Genomic DNA, 17,270 nt, shown 5'->3' on the forward strand with positions numbered 1-17,270 from the left:
GTCTGGATAAGTTAATTAATGTCTAATTAATAGTTTGTATAACATTTCAGGCCTAAAGAAAGAACTGCAATAGGCAGATTTAGCTCTTGCATAATATATGTTTAATAATTCATTTTGTCTTATGTCTGTGTACAGTAGGAACCCTTATATGTAGGACTTTTATACAGAAAACCATGTGGTTGTAAACATATATGTAAATTAAAGTTGTATTTTTTTTTTTTTAAAAACAAGAAATAATATAGCATAAGAGGGATCCAGTCAAAACACTCAAGGAGAGAGAGAGAGAGAGATGGGGTTTAAAGACAGTGGCAGGAAACCAGAGAACCCGGAGAAAACCCACGAGGTTGCACAGGCGACCCTACTCCTTGTCATGTATAACCCGGGGAATCGAAACCATGCCAGTTGACTAAATGGCAGACCTTATGATACAGCGTGCACATGCTAACCATTCAGCCATCCACTCCCCCCCTACCCCCACACACTCCAAGTAACATTACTTGGTAATTAAATACTTATTAATGATAGACCAGACCAATTCTTCATTTATCGTGTTGTTTATCAAACTATATTTGATTCGGCTAAGAGACATTTTTTGACAACTTTGTAATACAAGAGGGGTTGATCGATTGGCTTTGTATTTTCTCCAATTTCTTTTAGGTAGAAACCTGATTTACACTGAAAGACTCTTCTAGAACACTTTTCAAAGCCACACTGCCTACCCGCCTTATAGTGTGAGAAACCAATATATTGTACATTTTTCAATTCAGTAATGGTTTTTCTAATCTATTAGCTCTCTTACATAAATATCCAAGCTTAAATTCATGACACAAACCCACAATGTCTAATATTTATTTTTCAAGATATCTAAAATAACGAATGAATTAAATAGGTTTTAACATCCTACTTTTCTACAAGTCCAGGGCTAATGACGACTTTCTACCACAGACTAGTAGTCACTAACTACCAGTATATTTGTGAAACTGATTGTAAACCTAAATGTAAAATAACTTTTATTCTATGAATTCAAATATGCCCATGCATAATTAATCTACTGCATCAACGAACCGTTTTCATTCACATCCCACGAATCGTAGAACCAAAAACAAGCCAATGAACAAAGCGACAATCTACAACTGGATAATCTGGACTACCTTTTGTTCAAAGGAGGAAGTATGTAAAGTATAACATAATTTCAATAAACTAGAGGGAAGTAAATTATGGCTGATTGAACATGGAACAGAGCAAAATCATGTATGCTGTTCACACAGCCATATACAAGGTAGTTTAAACACAAACATATTTTTTTTTTAACGGACTCGTTCAGATGTCCAAGGTTGCCATGATAAACTGATAGGTTGCGAACTTGAGTATTTAAACTGGTTTATTTGCCCCACCTTAATTAGGTTATGATAATTAAGGTAAGGTATATACATATCACAGTTCTATGGAGTTCAATTACTAAATGCCATGGAAACAATTCAAGTTAGGGTTGTTCAACTATCCCGCCCAACATCTGAATGGCATATATAATATGGTAATTTGACCTGAAGGGGGTCAACATACACATGTATCATAGTCTTTCCTGAAATGATAACTGATTGTGTTCATGTAATTTTAACAACATAAGACATTAATTATCTGATTATCTTCATGGTCATAATAATACAGGCTTCCCGCGGCTTCGTCAAACATTTTTTCAAGGATATTCAAGGATAAATATATGTCAAAATCAAGGATTTTCAAGGACATTTTTTAGCCTAAAGTTATAATTTTTCATCTTAAAAATAACCAAAACATTACCAACTATCGTTATAATCTCATATTTAAAAGGAATTGAAGACATTTGAAACAAAATTAAGGATCTCAACTGAAATTCAAGGATATTTTCCTATTTCCTCGAAATTCAAGGATATTCAAGACCTTGAAAATGAAATTTTAAATCTAAGGATATTCAAGGATTTTCAAGGACCGCGGAAACCCTGTAATATCCATGAAAATGATTAGCCATGATTTTATTGTTTTGAAAGATTGACAATACAGCCTTGTAAGGTTTTTTATGCAATAAAGTTTCTTCTTCTTCTATAGGCAATCTGATTAAAACACAGATCTATATTTTGTTTCGTTTTTTTATACTTTCGATGGCCTACACTACATGAAGATCTGACCGGTTGTTGTAGCGCGAGGTCGCGTAAGAGGTCATACGAGCAGCTTTTGACCCTATGACATCAGACATTTGGTTAACCAATCTTAATGATGTTTCTAATGGGTTATCCACAGTTACGTGCACCCCACGCCAAAAACTCGCTGTAACAGACCGTTTCATTGGCTAATCACTCACATCAACCAGAACGCGGGTTATATAACAACTCTTCCAGATCCTAGGGTAGTCAAGACAAGTAAAACGAAATTTTGAATAATTAAAAACAAAACAAAAATAGGATCTGTGTTTTAATCAGATTGTTATGTAGGGTGACTAAAAGTCTATATTTTTTTTTTTTAAAAACCCAGAAAAGTGCATTGAAATTAATGTGATTGATGACAGGTCAAATTTAACACATTAAATTCTTGTTTTACGGCCCAGTGTTCAAAGCAAAAGCTTATAAATATCTATTAAGTTTGACACAACGCTGTATTCTGGCGCTTATCGTCTTTTCTTTCAAGCAATCTCTACTGGAAGTAGTTGACAAAAAGATTTAGTTACGCACATTTTGATATCAATAACCTTTCCTTACACGGCCCTATTACGAGAAAGTACATTGATACCGACAACGTATATATAGTAGAGTCAGGTGATATTTTAAAATCAATCTTGTGCATTTGACAACAGCCGAGGAATTTATATCATTCACTGCTATTATGAGCACAAGTTAATATATTTTACATGCATGATAAGTCTCTAAAATAGTTGGTAACAGCTTTTGTTTAAAAATATATATTAAAACTATATAGTAACTGATATTAAAGAAATATAAATTTATAATATGCCTTGAATATTAGTCAACCCCCCAAAAATATACACATTTGTTAAAAAATTAAAATTGACAGAATCCCTTTATTTCATACTCTGGAAATATATATGGTTCCAGAGAGAGAGAGAGAGAGAGAGAGAGAGAGATGGGGTTTAACAGCCACTCGACACAAACTAGCTCATTCCGGGACTAACGCAAAGCTCAATTCTCTTGTGTGTAGGGGTCTTCAGCAGTGGGAGGAAACCCGAGGACCCGAAGAAAACCCACGGGGTTGGACAGGAGACCCTACTCCTAGTCACATGCAACCAGGGAATCAAAACCACGCGAGTTGACTCAATGATAGACCTTATTATACAAAAACCGCAACTGCTAACCATTCGGCCATCCAACCCCCCCAGGAATGGTTCCAGACAGTCATTAAAATAAGCTCTATCAACATCTACCCTTTTATCCGATTCATGACTATATTATATAGAGTTTTTTTTATAATTCTCACGACAATGGTATGATGATTTCCAACTATCAGTACAAGGTAACTAGGCGTCTAGACAACAATTAATTACGGTTTCATGTAGGTTTTTTTGTTCTGATTATCTTCTAGGGTTTTTTTTTTTCATTTTTCATATATATCTCTGGAACCTGCTTGTCGAATTGTTTAGAATTCTTCCGTTTTAACACCAAAGTGTGCGTGACTTACAAGATAAATCTATTTTTTTGACTATTAGAAATGTCAGCAACTACCCTTTTTATTTTAAAAGAATATTTCCAGTAATGTGACACATGATCTGGCTATTTCAGAGTTTTTGATTTTTAATATGAGGTGCCAAATTTTCACTTTTAATTTAATTTTTTTTTTCTTTCAGATCCATTTTTTGACCAGCCTATTGTTCAGAAATAATAGCAGAAACTAAGGCACAGGCAGTTGAGTCTTTGTTTGCTGAACCCCTTCTCTGACCTCTTCACAACATTTGACAAGAGTAATAAATGTATTTAAATTTAACAGATATTTCTGTTGACAAGTTCCATTTGTACATTTATTTTGAGGGTTTAAAGGTTAACAGATATTAGTGAAACCCCAACATAGCCGCATCCATCGAAGGTTGGATTTCACTATCACAATTACATCATTAAAGAATTCTTTTTCCAAGTAGTCAGCATTTGAACTTTTCATTTTAATTCCAGTTTTCAACTTTAAGAAACAGATAATAAACATCCTAAGCACTCATTAATAGTAAATCAGATGTATTTATAACATAGCTATTTAATTAATCCATCATGAAATGTTCTAAATTTTATAATCCACAACAAAAGAAATGGAGCATAGAAATAATGTTAATCTCTTTCTCTCTCCCCCCGGCCTTTTATTTAAACATGCATTATGCAAGAGCTAAATCTGATTATTGCAAGTTTTAATTTAGGCTTCAGATCTTATAGAAATTATAAATTAGATCTTTATTTAAACAACAAGACCAAAATCAACTCTGTAGACCCACGGATGGCTCGGCTACAGCTCGGATTTAAATAGGATTTCACTAATTGGTTAAATCAGATAAGGGGTAACCTGATGAAAATACGTCTGTTAGATCCAGGCTAAATGATAGAGTGTACTTAGCGAGGCCACTGTAAAGCGTTTCCGTATGCCATTGAAAACTTTACTTGATAATCGAGATATGTAGGTGGAGTTAACGCCTGTCAATCAGCGAAGGTGAACACACAATTCGCTACCATTTCTAGGCAAATATTACAACGATGATAACTATGTTCAGAATAAAGTAATTTGACTGAATTTTTCAATATATTCTTCTTTCATTATCTACTTTTGAACTGTTATAGCAAGAATGGCCAACTCTCTATAAAAATCTCCCATAATGTATCTTTAAGTTAGGGTCATATAGTTGAGAGCCAAGAGAGAATACATAATATTCCTACCTACTATTTCACATTAATAGACTTTCGTCTGGATATTAATAATATATAATTTTATTTATGAAACAAACATTTCTACAAGCTCTTGTCAAATCCTGTTGATTATTGATGGACCACAATTATTACCTCCACATGAATGTTAATAATTGAAGTCTAGACTGTCGCGCAATAAAATGTTGCTATTCCAGCTGTATGAATACATCAATAACTTTCACTGTGGCCAAATTCCTGGCATTCTTGTTAGCCTACATCCAACCTCTTTTAATACTAACAGACATTAACACATTGCACTGCACAGCAAAACTGATATTTCATAACAACGTTCTTTTGCCTCATTACATTTTCTTATCATTGACAAATTATAGACATCCACCCCTGATCTGTCTTCCAGATAAAAGGCTACCTTATTTTGTAACAGTGATTGAGAAATTAAACACTTGTAAATTGGACACTCGTTATCAAAATTGAATGGTCAGCTTTAAACTTGACACAAGTACAAATTACACATTTTATGGTGATTTTAAACAGTTTTTACGAATTTTTAAACAAAGATTGAATATTGAGTGAATTTGAAAGAAATTAGTGCTAGATACACAAGATTAAATGATACCCAGGTTACAGTGAGCTTCTACCTAGCATATATATATATATGAGATATAGGTTTTTAAGTTTGCGAATTTGGAGTTTCCATTTCCATATTCTACATTAAGACAAATGAAATGGGGTTTAACGTCCTACTGTTCTGCTCTGAATTGGGCTAATGAAGACGGACATATACCATACAGTGTGCTAATTAAGACGGACATACACCATACAGTGTGCTATGAGGGAAATTTTGCCCAGACAGCGGCACTACAGCCTACTCTTATATCGAATTCCAACTGTCAAGGGGTCTTTTATGTGCATACCAATGTGTACACTGGACCTCGGTTTTCGTCCCATCCGAACAACTAGACATCTGTCCTTGTCAGGAAAATCAGGATGAACTTTCTCGGCCAATGCAGGGATCGAACAACCGACCTCGAGGCTAGCGAGCCAGTGTCTCACCCACTTAGCCACCATGCCCCCCCCACCCTACATTAAGACAGTAACCCATATAAATAAACAGCTTGGAATGGAAAACACTATTGTGTGGTGTAGAAAGGTTTGCAATCTGTAAAACATTATCCATTTTAAAAAATATTTATGTCCAAATGTTTTAAATCTATAAGCCAAAAATAAATCCCGGCCCACCATTGTTATGGTAATACCCATTAATCTAAAAAAATGTTCAAAATACCCTTTTTATTTTCTGCGGGTTAAATTCAATCTGACAAAAACATTATATTTTTAATACTATACCAGACATGAAATCTCTAAATTAGATAATTTTTGTCAGGTGATTTACTTGTCTGATTTGTCAAAGACATTGATACCTCAGACATATGCTGATTTTCAGCCCAGTGGCGAGTTACAGTAGGCGTATCATTATCTTTGTAGAGTATAAATATTTAATAAATAACATTTATTCAGTAAAATATCCCCTCATATTGATCGTAAAGTAGTAATTATAGAACATACGTTAATACATTGTATTTCTAAATTTAATCCTTATGAGTTGATCAGATTTAGCAGGAGGAGAAATGGAGAACATTAATATCAAATATATAACCTTAGGCCGATCGTATATATAGGTATATAGAAATAACAATACATATTACAATTCTGATAAATAGAATCTAAATTCCTCAAACGTTACCCTTTGTTTTTATATGTAGAAATAACAATACATTATTACAATTCTGATACCCTTTGTTTTTAAAAGATAGCTTATCTTAAAGTCACCGATTGTTGTCATTTCAGCAGGTTTTAATCTTTTGAAAGACATAATATTGTAAAAGTTCAATCTCTGAAAGGAATATTAGTGTAAAAATGTGTTTAACAAAGTTACAATGAATTGAAAATTTGTCTATATTTGACGTCCATTGAAGATGTTATATAGTATATGGTCGGAACACCATACGTAATTTGTCAATATTCGGCGTCCACTGAAGATGTTACACAGGATATGGTGGAAACATCATACATAATTTTCACTGTAATTTTTTTATGAGCATCTTTTTAATCCGATTGAGATTATCCGGGAGATAATCTATTAGTAATATTTTGATTTTATTTTCTTAATTCCAAGTTAAATTATCCATTTGATTGTGGATTAAGCCTTGAACACTGAATTTTTTCTCAAAAACTGCAAATGTCATTTCATTTATAATTAATCTTATATAATTCTCTAAAACTTTTCCACAGGACACCATGTTTATGCTAATTTCATGTCAAATTTCACTAAATCCCGAAACCATGACCTAAGTGTTTAACTGATCAGTTGATTAGCGTGATCAGTGCAGAGAAGTGAGATGTCCACCCCAATTTCACTTCTTTTCCATCAAGTACAATTTTAACAGTCAATTTTGCTGTCAGAAAAATGCAACCCGGCCGGTATAGAATATACACTAATAAATTGACAGAAAAGCGGTATATATACTGCTGTTCTATACAGATATTGGATTTAAACCCCTGTATGATGTTCCACGCAGATTAGGGCAAACAAAAAAACGACAATCCTTAAAACGCATGATTAGGAAAGCCTAAAACTAGTTTAAATAGGACATGATATTAAAGATACATAATTTGTTTTGTGAATGTAATATTATTGCGTCTTAAAAGCGTTTCTTTACAAACATTTCATAATACTGTGAAATTTTGAAAAGAAAACAGTCTTCTTGTTCTAAAGGACTATTTCTTTTTAATCTATCGAAACCATACATAATAAACTGAAATAGGCCTACAAAGAAACTTTAATATTTAACGCATGATATCACTCAATTTTATCGCATTGTCATTTTTTTTTTTTTTTTTTGAAAATGAGTTTTATGTAGGTAATAAGCTATTAAATTTTTATTGGTAATACAAGAGCTAGATTTTATTATGATAAACAACAATTTATTTTTATAAACAGACCGATATTGATATTATTATTCATATACCGGTACATACATTCGATAAAACATGTCGCTTATATACCTAAACGAATTCTCTATCTTAGGTACCTGGTATGTCAAACTATGATAGTCTATCGTTTTTATAGCTTATCTATACCTACGCGTAACATAGAAAATAATCATTACGCAAATTCAAACGCGATTATATTTTGTTATCTATGTTCTACTTGATTTCATTGCCGGAAAACTAAAACTTATTGTTGCGAGCAGATGTTCTCAATTTTGATATTCATACTAAAATATGTAAAATGATTTGAATTATTGTTTTTATAAAATATTCAAATATGATAATTTATGTGAAAGTTTAAACATGTTGAATCAGGTACCAACATTTGATTTTCCGCTTGATAAAAAAAAAAATATTGAAATTTATCTATGTAATATTAAATACATTTTTCATTTGAATAAATTCAATTTAATACAAATTGCAATAATTACTAAGAAAAAAAGTAGGATTTCTTAAACAATGGATCCTATATTACAAGGTTAATATTTAAATATAATATTTAGATCTTTCTTAATTTTGGTTGTAAAAAAAGTTAAAATTTAAATCTTAAATCTTCTTCTTGAGACTTATTAGTAAAATATTCATGCGTGTGCCGTACATCATTAATAAATATTTATAGTTAAGCCAAAATTATACAAATTTAGTTCAAAATATTCCGTTTAAAAAATAGTTAAATTCTTTATAATAAATTTTGTCAAAAATTTCCATCACAAAATATTAAAAGATTTTCCATACTCCACCCCCATGAGATTTAACACAATGCGAGTAACATTAGTAAAAAAAAAATAATAATTCTATATTAGAAAAAAGATGATCATTTGTCACAACCTACACAAATCTAATTTCTAGATAGCTTGGACAGCACACAGTTGTAGCTTATAAGGTGATCAACGTATATTAATGACACTTCTCCGAGCCTTTCGTCTTAAGTCATTAGCTATGATGGTCTTTCTCAAGACCGACACCATCTTTAAACAGAGCGATGATTTGAAGACAATATGGACATATTTTACCGTTTACGTGAATGTCTAAATAATAAACAGTACGTACTATTGTCCTTATCGAGAAAAACAATGTCACTTCACATTGTCAAGACATCTTAAAGATCATCACTAAATGTCTTAAATAGTGTAAAGAACTACCTTAAGATTTCTGCACAAAGATGTTACATCATAATCTGATAGTAGAATCCCTGGAGGCACAGAGAGCAAGTTGACCTAAACTCCATTTAAATCCTACCCATACTGATGGTCTCTTAAACCATGTGCGATCTCTTAAATACCATGGCCTTAAACGACCTCAATTCTATAACTGTCATACATCCACATAGGTGAGAAAAGGACAAAGTGGGTCACAGTAACATACTCACCAAACATCATATTAGGAGAGATAGATAAATGCCTACTTACATATCCATATCACTATCCACATTGAGAAGACATGATGTTGCCATGTGAAAAGCGTACCACTTGTGTGTCGAAGAGAAGCGATGTGACAGAAAATAAAGCACAAAGCAAGGAAAGCTCAGCTAGCTAGCTGTCTGACTATACCAGACATAACCATGTACTCCCTGTTACACCAGACACCACGTCATAACCTATAAATAAATACAGCTTTCTCATTGGTTGAGAGGGGAATCTCTCTTTCCTCCATCTCCTTGCACAATACAGAATGAAGTAGAAGACAAACCTGGTATAAATGATTAATCCTTATACAATTTGGCATTTTTTTTTAACATTTTGGCAACACTTGAGGCTCACAATTGTAGCTTTTTATGCGCCATAATGTATGATGGTGTCTTCTGCTAAAACTATTAGCTTTCATTCCTAAGTTTTCACCTCAGCAGGAATTTATTCTCTAAACAACTGTCGAAAAGAACTGTTCTTGCAATTTTAAAATGCTCTTGGTTTCGTTTAAATGTTTTTTAAAAATTTAACAAAAAGAAAATGGGTTTAATGTGCATCAATCTACCTAAACATCCACATTAGTGATGAAAATATGAATATGATAAAAAAAAAAAGTTAATATAAATGATTTAACTTTCTATTTTCACGCTCCATTTTCCTGCAGCTCTCAACTAACGATAATATTACCTGTACAAATATTTCCTCATCATTTTCATTATTTAGCTAGTTCAGTAGTTGCATTCAATTTTATTCCCCCAAATATAAAATTTCACCCAATTTTTGGGGGACAATCAATTTCAAATTTTCTCTGGAAAGGTAATATAAGACAGAGACAGGGGCTTGTCGGAATCCTCCTAAATGCCAATATGCCCCCCCCCCCCACACCAACCGCAGCAAAGTCATCCATTTTGCAAAATTTGGCACAGTAAGTTCTGAAAAAAAAATCAACATTGCCCCAACCTTTAAAGATACATTTTCATGAAAGTATTTATCAGGTGATTATTTCCAATAAAAGTATGGCAAATTTGGTATATATAGAAAGTATAGATGCCCAATCTTACTAGAAAAATACTGGATTACCCGAAAAACACTCATGGGGCAAGCACTGGGCAAAAATGTTTAGGCATCACTAACTGTCAGCCTGACAGCTTATTACCTGCCAGCTTTACTAATGGGGCAGTTATTTCTTGATCGAATAGTTAAACGGTTTTGGGAACATTGAGGGATGTAAATGAACAAAAGATTCTTCAATCAAACAGCGAAAAAAGAAGTTGGCACAAAATAATCCACGAATTTACTTGGGCTTGAATATGTATGGTAAATGGACAGTTAGTAACGACAAATATCATCCAAAAATATCATCAAATCACACAGTTTGTACATGGGAAGGCATTTTTTAAAAGTAAAAACGTGATTGGAAAGACAACTCTGCAAAATGTTCCAATTCTTCCTTATTCCCAACAATCTGTCTGGGATCTCAGTCATAAGAATTCTTTAAAATTTGCTATTAAAATAAGTTTTTATAGGTTTCTAAGTATATACCTAAATCAACAATAATACCACCAAATTTGAAAACATCCCAACTTTTTTCATATCTTGTAACAAGCTTTATAAGTCAACATTTGACCAGAAAGATAACTCTACAGAGAGAGAGAGAGAGAGAGAGAGAGAGAGAGAGAGAGAGAGAATTGGGGTTTAAGTCCACTCAAACACAAAGTAGGTCATTTCGGGACTAACATATGGTTTAATTTTTTATTTCAATAATAAAACAAACCAGGTTGGACCGGCGACCTTACTCCTTGTCATGAACAACTACGCCAGTTGACTCAATGACAGTCTTTATGATACAGCGCGCACATGCTAAACATTCAGCCATCCAACCCCACCGATAACTCTACAAAGTGTGTACAAAATTTATTAAATTCTATCACAACCTATGTACTAAATTGCATTAACAGCGGACAGAAGTTATAACTTCAATTGTCCACCTGGAACGTGGGCAGATAAAAATATAGATCTGCACTTGACAGACTGCCTAATCTGCCCACTAAGTGAAAAATGTCATGGATGCATGAAAATGGAGAAAAAAAAACCCCGAATGATCACATATTTTTAATGTCTCTTCTGATAAATAGTGTTCGATTTCTTAATAACAAATTTTTACAATGTATACACAATTATCAGGAATATGAAACTATACCTAACCAAAGACCTTTACACATCATTAATATCAATCCGATACAGTTGTGTATAATATTTCTAAAAACAAACTTTTATAATAGATATTTCTAAAAACAATAAACTTTTATAATAGATATAAGCATGGAAAAAACTTGAAGTTTAATGTACGTGATATTATACGCAGATTTATCAAAGTGGGGATAATTAGCTTTTTCTAGTTAAATATTAGGCTCATGATAATAGGAGTTAAATTGATAATATATTTCTATCTTTATGCTTGGTTCCCACTACCACGATTTGTGCTACGATACAATCGAAATCGTGGTGATCGAAATCGTGGTTTTAATCGTGGTGTAATTGTGTTGATCCTGTTGGGTCTTATGATATATTGTGGCCAGTCGTAGTAATCGTGTTGATCAGGACGTATCTGCTTGCACCCGATTTTGACGACTCAGCATCGCACGACAGAGGGAATCTAGCATTAGCGCGCATTGGGTCAATGGTAGCCTCCAGGGTGGATCAGTGACAGAGAGAGAGAGAGAGAGAGAGAGAGAGAGAGAAATGGGGTTTTAACATCCACTTACTCACTGATCCACCGGGAGGCTGGATGGATGAATGGTTAATGCGTGCGTGTTGTATTATAAGGTCTGTCATTGAGTCAACTGGTGTGCTTTTGATTTCCCTGGTTTTACGTGACAAGGAGTAAGGTCGTCCGTCAAACCATGTGGGTTTTTTCCGGGTACTCCGGTTTCCTTCCACTGCTAAATGGTCTAAATTTGTCCCTACAAGAAGCCCATCTCCAGATATAAGCAACTTCATTGATAGGTATAATAGGAGTAGGGTCGCCTGTCTAACCTCGTGGGTTTTCTCCAGGTCCTCCGGTTTCTTCCAACTGCTAAAGACCCCAACGTGCAGGCAAACTATTGAAATAAAATTGAACCATATGTTAGTCCTGAAATGACCTAGTTTATATCGAGTCGATGTTAAACCCCTTTTCTCTCTCTCTTAAAAACTAGTCGTGCAGATGATTAATATATTCACTGCAATCTTAGTAAATCTGACCATTCGGAGTCCCGTTTACACCTCGTTTTTTTGTCCCTTCCAAACGACTAGACAGCTTTCCTTGTCAGGCCCTCTGTGCTGCATCACTGACAAGGGGGAACCACTCCGGAAAATCTGGATGAACTTTCTCGGCCAATGCAGGGATCGTACACCCTACCTTCAGGCTAGCGAGCCAGCGCCTTACCCACTTAGCCACCATGACCCCTCAAACAAAACAATCAAGGTATCATTTTGTAAACATACTGCCCCAGTGTCAACTAATTTCATGTCAAATGTAATAGATATTTATAAGCTTTTGCTTTGAACACTGGGCCGTAAAACAAGAATTTAATGTGTTAAATTTGATCTGTCATCAATCACATTAATTTCAATGCACTTTTCTGTAGGTACAAACAGACTTCATTCATCTACATAACAATCTGATTAAAATACAGATTCTATTTCGTTTCCTTTTTTATAGTTCAAAACTTTGTTTTACTTGTCTTTACTACACTAGGATCTGGAAGAGTTGTTATATAACCTGCATTCTGGATGATGTGAGGGATTAGCCAATGAAATAGCCTGTTACGGAGAGTTTTTGGTGTGAGGTGCACGGAACTGTGGGTAACCCACCAGAATGATCAATGCTGATTGGTTAATCAGATGTCTGACATCATAGGGTCAAAAGCCGCTTGTATGACCTTTGATGCGACCTTACACTACGACCAGTCAGATCTTCATGTAGCAGAGGCCATCAAAAGTATAAAAGAAAAGAAAATTGGGATAAAGGCTGTCTACTTCCATTATTCTCTGTAGAAATGACACTAACCACATGTAGTTGCCATAAACCCTTTAATCTTATCATAATAAGGATGATCCTTTTTGTAATATTAGCATATTTGATTTGTTGGGGTTTTTTTTGTCCCTGCCTTGAAAACCTTGTAGATGCCTTGAAACTTTTTTATAAATCTGCATAAATTTGACTGATTGTTCTCCAATTCTTTGATAAAAGTACCGATCTGGTTATCGTCCGCCCCCATTTGAAAATTTCTGATTTTTTAACATTTCTAGCTAGATCAGAGCTCTAAATATGTTACCGTAAAGTGCGTGGTAACAAACACGCGAAATGTATGGTTTGTTCACCAAATAAAACTTTTCGACTTTCAAATGCTGAAGTGCGATCAAACTTAAATACCTTTTACAAGATATCTTTAAAGAATAACCTTAATAAAACAAAAGCAATGGATCATTTTCATGGATTTATCTGCCATTGTTTACTCATCTGAATTCTTCCTGTTAGTTCAATAAATTTGTTCCGATATTTCTTTGTATTATCATTACATGAAAACAAGAAAATAAACCAGCAGTTGTCTCTAGCTACAAACGCAAGTAAAACCTTTCTACATAGTAACATCACATGGCAACATGATTATTACAAATTTATGCTTCGTGGAAGAATTAAACGATCATAATCTCTTTATCAACACATAAACATGACTTCTTTATTGGATCATTAGCAGGTGATCACAATATTAATCAGAAAGGATGTGTATTTCATTGAGGAATCATTTATTTGATGACCATTTTCAAATTTTGTTATTTACCGCCATAAAAATGTTTAGGCCAAAAGCACTATCTCAATATTATCGATTTTACTATAAGATACGAGGGCTGGATAAAAAGTTCTAAAGCCCTGTTTAACAATTGATCGCGATAAGCGTGCAGTTCTTGGCACGGTACCGGGCCGCGATAAATAACCGGTCTTGGAACCGTGCCAGGCACGCCAAATGTGGAACTCTTCATAGAAAAGTTAATTTCAGTCCCAATGCAAATTACCCAGATGAAAATAATTATGGCAGTTGATTTAGTTTGGTGAGCCATTTTGACAGAACTTATGACAGAACTGTCAAAGTTCGCGCGGGGCGGGAAAATGGTCAAGGTTCATTTGACGCATGCACAGTAATCCGTACTGAGAACCGTTCTCAGACCAGATAACGTTTACACTACGAAAATTTAACCGCACCGTGTCTGGCACTGTGCCAAGAACGCCTCACTTCAGTGGGGCAAATTGGCACGGTACTCAGTACGGCATGTTTCTCTTTGACCCAGTTACACTACAAAACAATTAACCGTGCTGTGCCTGGTACCATGACTGGCACACTTAAAATTTGTAATGTAAACGGGGTTTAAGTCTGCTGAAAAGGATCTATAGATCAATTGGGTTGAAAAACACTTTTGCCACCAAGAAGTACAATCATTGAACGAATGCTAGACATAAGAACTGCACCTGTAGTGTTATTATTGTCTTTTTACTAGACCATCTTATAAACCTATCCATTGAAATCACAAGAAATGGACAAATCTGGCTATAGGGCAGTCATCACGTACCTGCAACTGAAAGGACTAACCCCAACAGGTCTCCACTTCTGGGGACGATGCCCCTTCCTTTCCATAGTAAAGATTTGTTTTGTAGAATTTAAGCGTGGCAGAGAGAGCCTTGACAATGACCCGCGTCCTGGAAGGCCATCAACAGCAACCATTCAAGAAAACATTACCCCTGTGCATGACATGGTGATGGCTGATGATGACTGACCACTCAACATATTGCCAGTGTTGTGGGTATCTCTCATGAGAGGGTTCAGCACATTATCGCCAATGAGTTAGGAATGCAGATCAGAAACGTATCAGATTCCTGATGTCCCATGACAATTTGCACCATTTTGAAGCAGATCCTGATAATTTTTTGGCCAGATTTGCAGCCATGGATAAGACCTCTTTCGCCAAATGAAATAAGAACTAGCTGGTTGTCATTTTCCTAGTAATGATGACGTCATGTCAGCTGTCAGCGACTTTTTTAGGTTGGCAGAAGAAAATTTTTTCCTGACCGTCATCGTTGGCAAAAGTGTGTACACCTTAAAGGGTGACTATATAGAAAAATATATGGAAACCATTGACTTTGTATAGGTCTTTCACAGATAGGCTTAGAACTTTTCAGCCAGCCCTTGTAATATTTAAAAACATCTATAAATTTAACACAGAGCCCTGGGTCCTGTTTCACAAAATTTTAACTAAGATAAAATCCAAATTTTAGTAATTTGATTGGATAATATTAGATTGATTTTAGTGCTTAGCCAATCAAAATTGAAGTATCTACTAAAATTTGGATTTTATCTTTAGCTAAAATTTCATGAAACAGAGCCCTGACCTAATATCTAATGTTGAATCGTTGAAAATCAAAAGGATTCTTCTTCCTATGTTTTCATTAGCCTAGTAAGTGCAAAAAAGTAGGGAGAGGGAGAGAGAGAGAGAGAGAAATGGGGTTTAACGTCCACTCAACACAAACTAGGTCATTTCGGGACTAACACATGGTTTAATTTTATTTCAATAATTCGCTTGCACGTAGGGGTCTTTAGCAGTGGGAGGAAACCGGGGGACCCGGAGAAAACCCACGAGGTTGGACAGGCGACCCTACTTCTTGCCACGTACAACCGGTGATTCGAAACCACGCCAGTTGACTCAATGACAGACTTTATGGTACAGCGCGCACGTGCTAACCATTCAGCCACCCAACCCCCCCAAAAAAGTAGGACATTGGTTGTTCTTGGTGTTTAACGTCTGCTTCCACCGAGGGTGATATCGCAGAGAGAGAGAGATGGGGTTTAACATCCACTCACAAACTAGGTCATTTTGGGACTAACATATGGTTCAATTATATTTCAATAATTTGCATGCGCGTAGGGGTCTTTAGCAGTGGGAGGAAACCGGAGGACCCGGAGAAAACCCATGAGGTTGGACAGGCGACCCTACTCCTTGTCACATACAACCGAGGAATCGAAACCACGGCAATTGACTCAATGACAGATTTTGTGATACAGCGCGCACATGCTAACCATTCAGCCATCCAACCCCCCGTGATATCGCAGACAAGTTGTCCTATTTTTTAATTGTTTATTATCTCAGCGCACGCACAGGGGTCTTTCCTGTGGGAGGAAAGTAGAGTCCCCAGAGTAAACCCACCATGTTTCAAGCCACATATACGCTCCCACCAGGGATCGAAACAACAACCGCAAGCCAGAGGTGACCGGCCAGCTAGAGATCGAAGCGCGACACTCTAGACCACTAGCCCATCCCAACCCCATGTTGACCTATACAAAGTTTCAAGACTTGATAATTGCAGCCTTAACAGTTATAACTTTGTTTTATAGGTGCACTTATCAACATCAGAGAAAATTGCAAGGCTTCATCCTTTCAAACATAAAAGGCTTCTTCTTTCTATGTTGCCAACCTAATATTGTTAAACAGCGGCATAATTCTGACAGCTAACATAAGATATCACCTAAAATCAATAGGATTCTTCCTCATATAGTCTGAAAACCTATACAAATCTTTAAAATAGAGAGAGAGAGAAATGGGGTTTAACGTCCACTTAACACAAATTCATTCAATGCCTTTTATTTAGAGAGAGAGAGAGAGAGAGACAGAGAGAGAGAAGAGAGAGAGAGAAATGGGGTTTAACTCCACTCAACACAAACTAAGTCATTTCCGGATTAACAAGTGGTTCAGTTTTATATCAATAATGTAGTACTATTTGATAATTTATGTGAAATTGTATTAGACGAATATAAGTGCATGAGGGGACATGAGTTATAATTTGATAAATACATATGTTTTATTTCTATTCTCCAATGTAAGTATATTAGTT

The 17,270-nt window shown here is 35.0% G+C and overlaps 1 protein-coding gene and 1 long non-coding RNA gene across 10 annotated transcripts in view; one reads left to right on the forward strand and one right to left on the reverse strand.

The window, feature by feature from the left end:
• The window catches only part of LOC126808494 (muscleblind-like protein 3), a 222,094-nt gene that overhangs the window by 84,147 nt on the left and 120,677 nt on the right, over positions 1 to 17,270 (reverse strand). For 4 of the 9 annotated variants that reach the window (XM_050533252.2, XM_050533250.2, XM_050533254.2 and 1 more), the window contains exon 1: positions 9,350 to 9,522. The exons of 1 other annotated variant lie outside the window; for it this stretch is intronic. The gene's annotated coding sequence lies outside the window, so the exon portion shown is untranslated. Of the gene's footprint in view, positions 1 to 9,082; positions 9,104 to 9,309; positions 9,327 to 9,349; positions 9,524 to 17,270 lie in introns of those variants that run through there. 4 more of the 9 variants (XM_050533253.2, XM_050533251.2, XM_050533248.2 and 1 more) reach the window with 4 other exon arrangements.
• LOC126808508 (uncharacterized) lies at positions 9,597 to 13,551 on the forward strand. The gene is made up of 2 exons (XR_007674655.1): positions 9,597 to 9,632; positions 13,086 to 13,551. It is a non-coding gene; the product is annotated as an uncharacterized LOC126808508 (long non-coding RNA).

Source organism: Patella vulgata, chromosome 1 (genome assembly GCF_932274485.2).
Source record: "Patella vulgata chromosome 1, xgPatVulg1.2, whole genome shotgun sequence".
Taxonomy (NCBI): Eukaryota; Metazoa; Mollusca; class Gastropoda; family Patellidae; genus Patella; species Patella vulgata.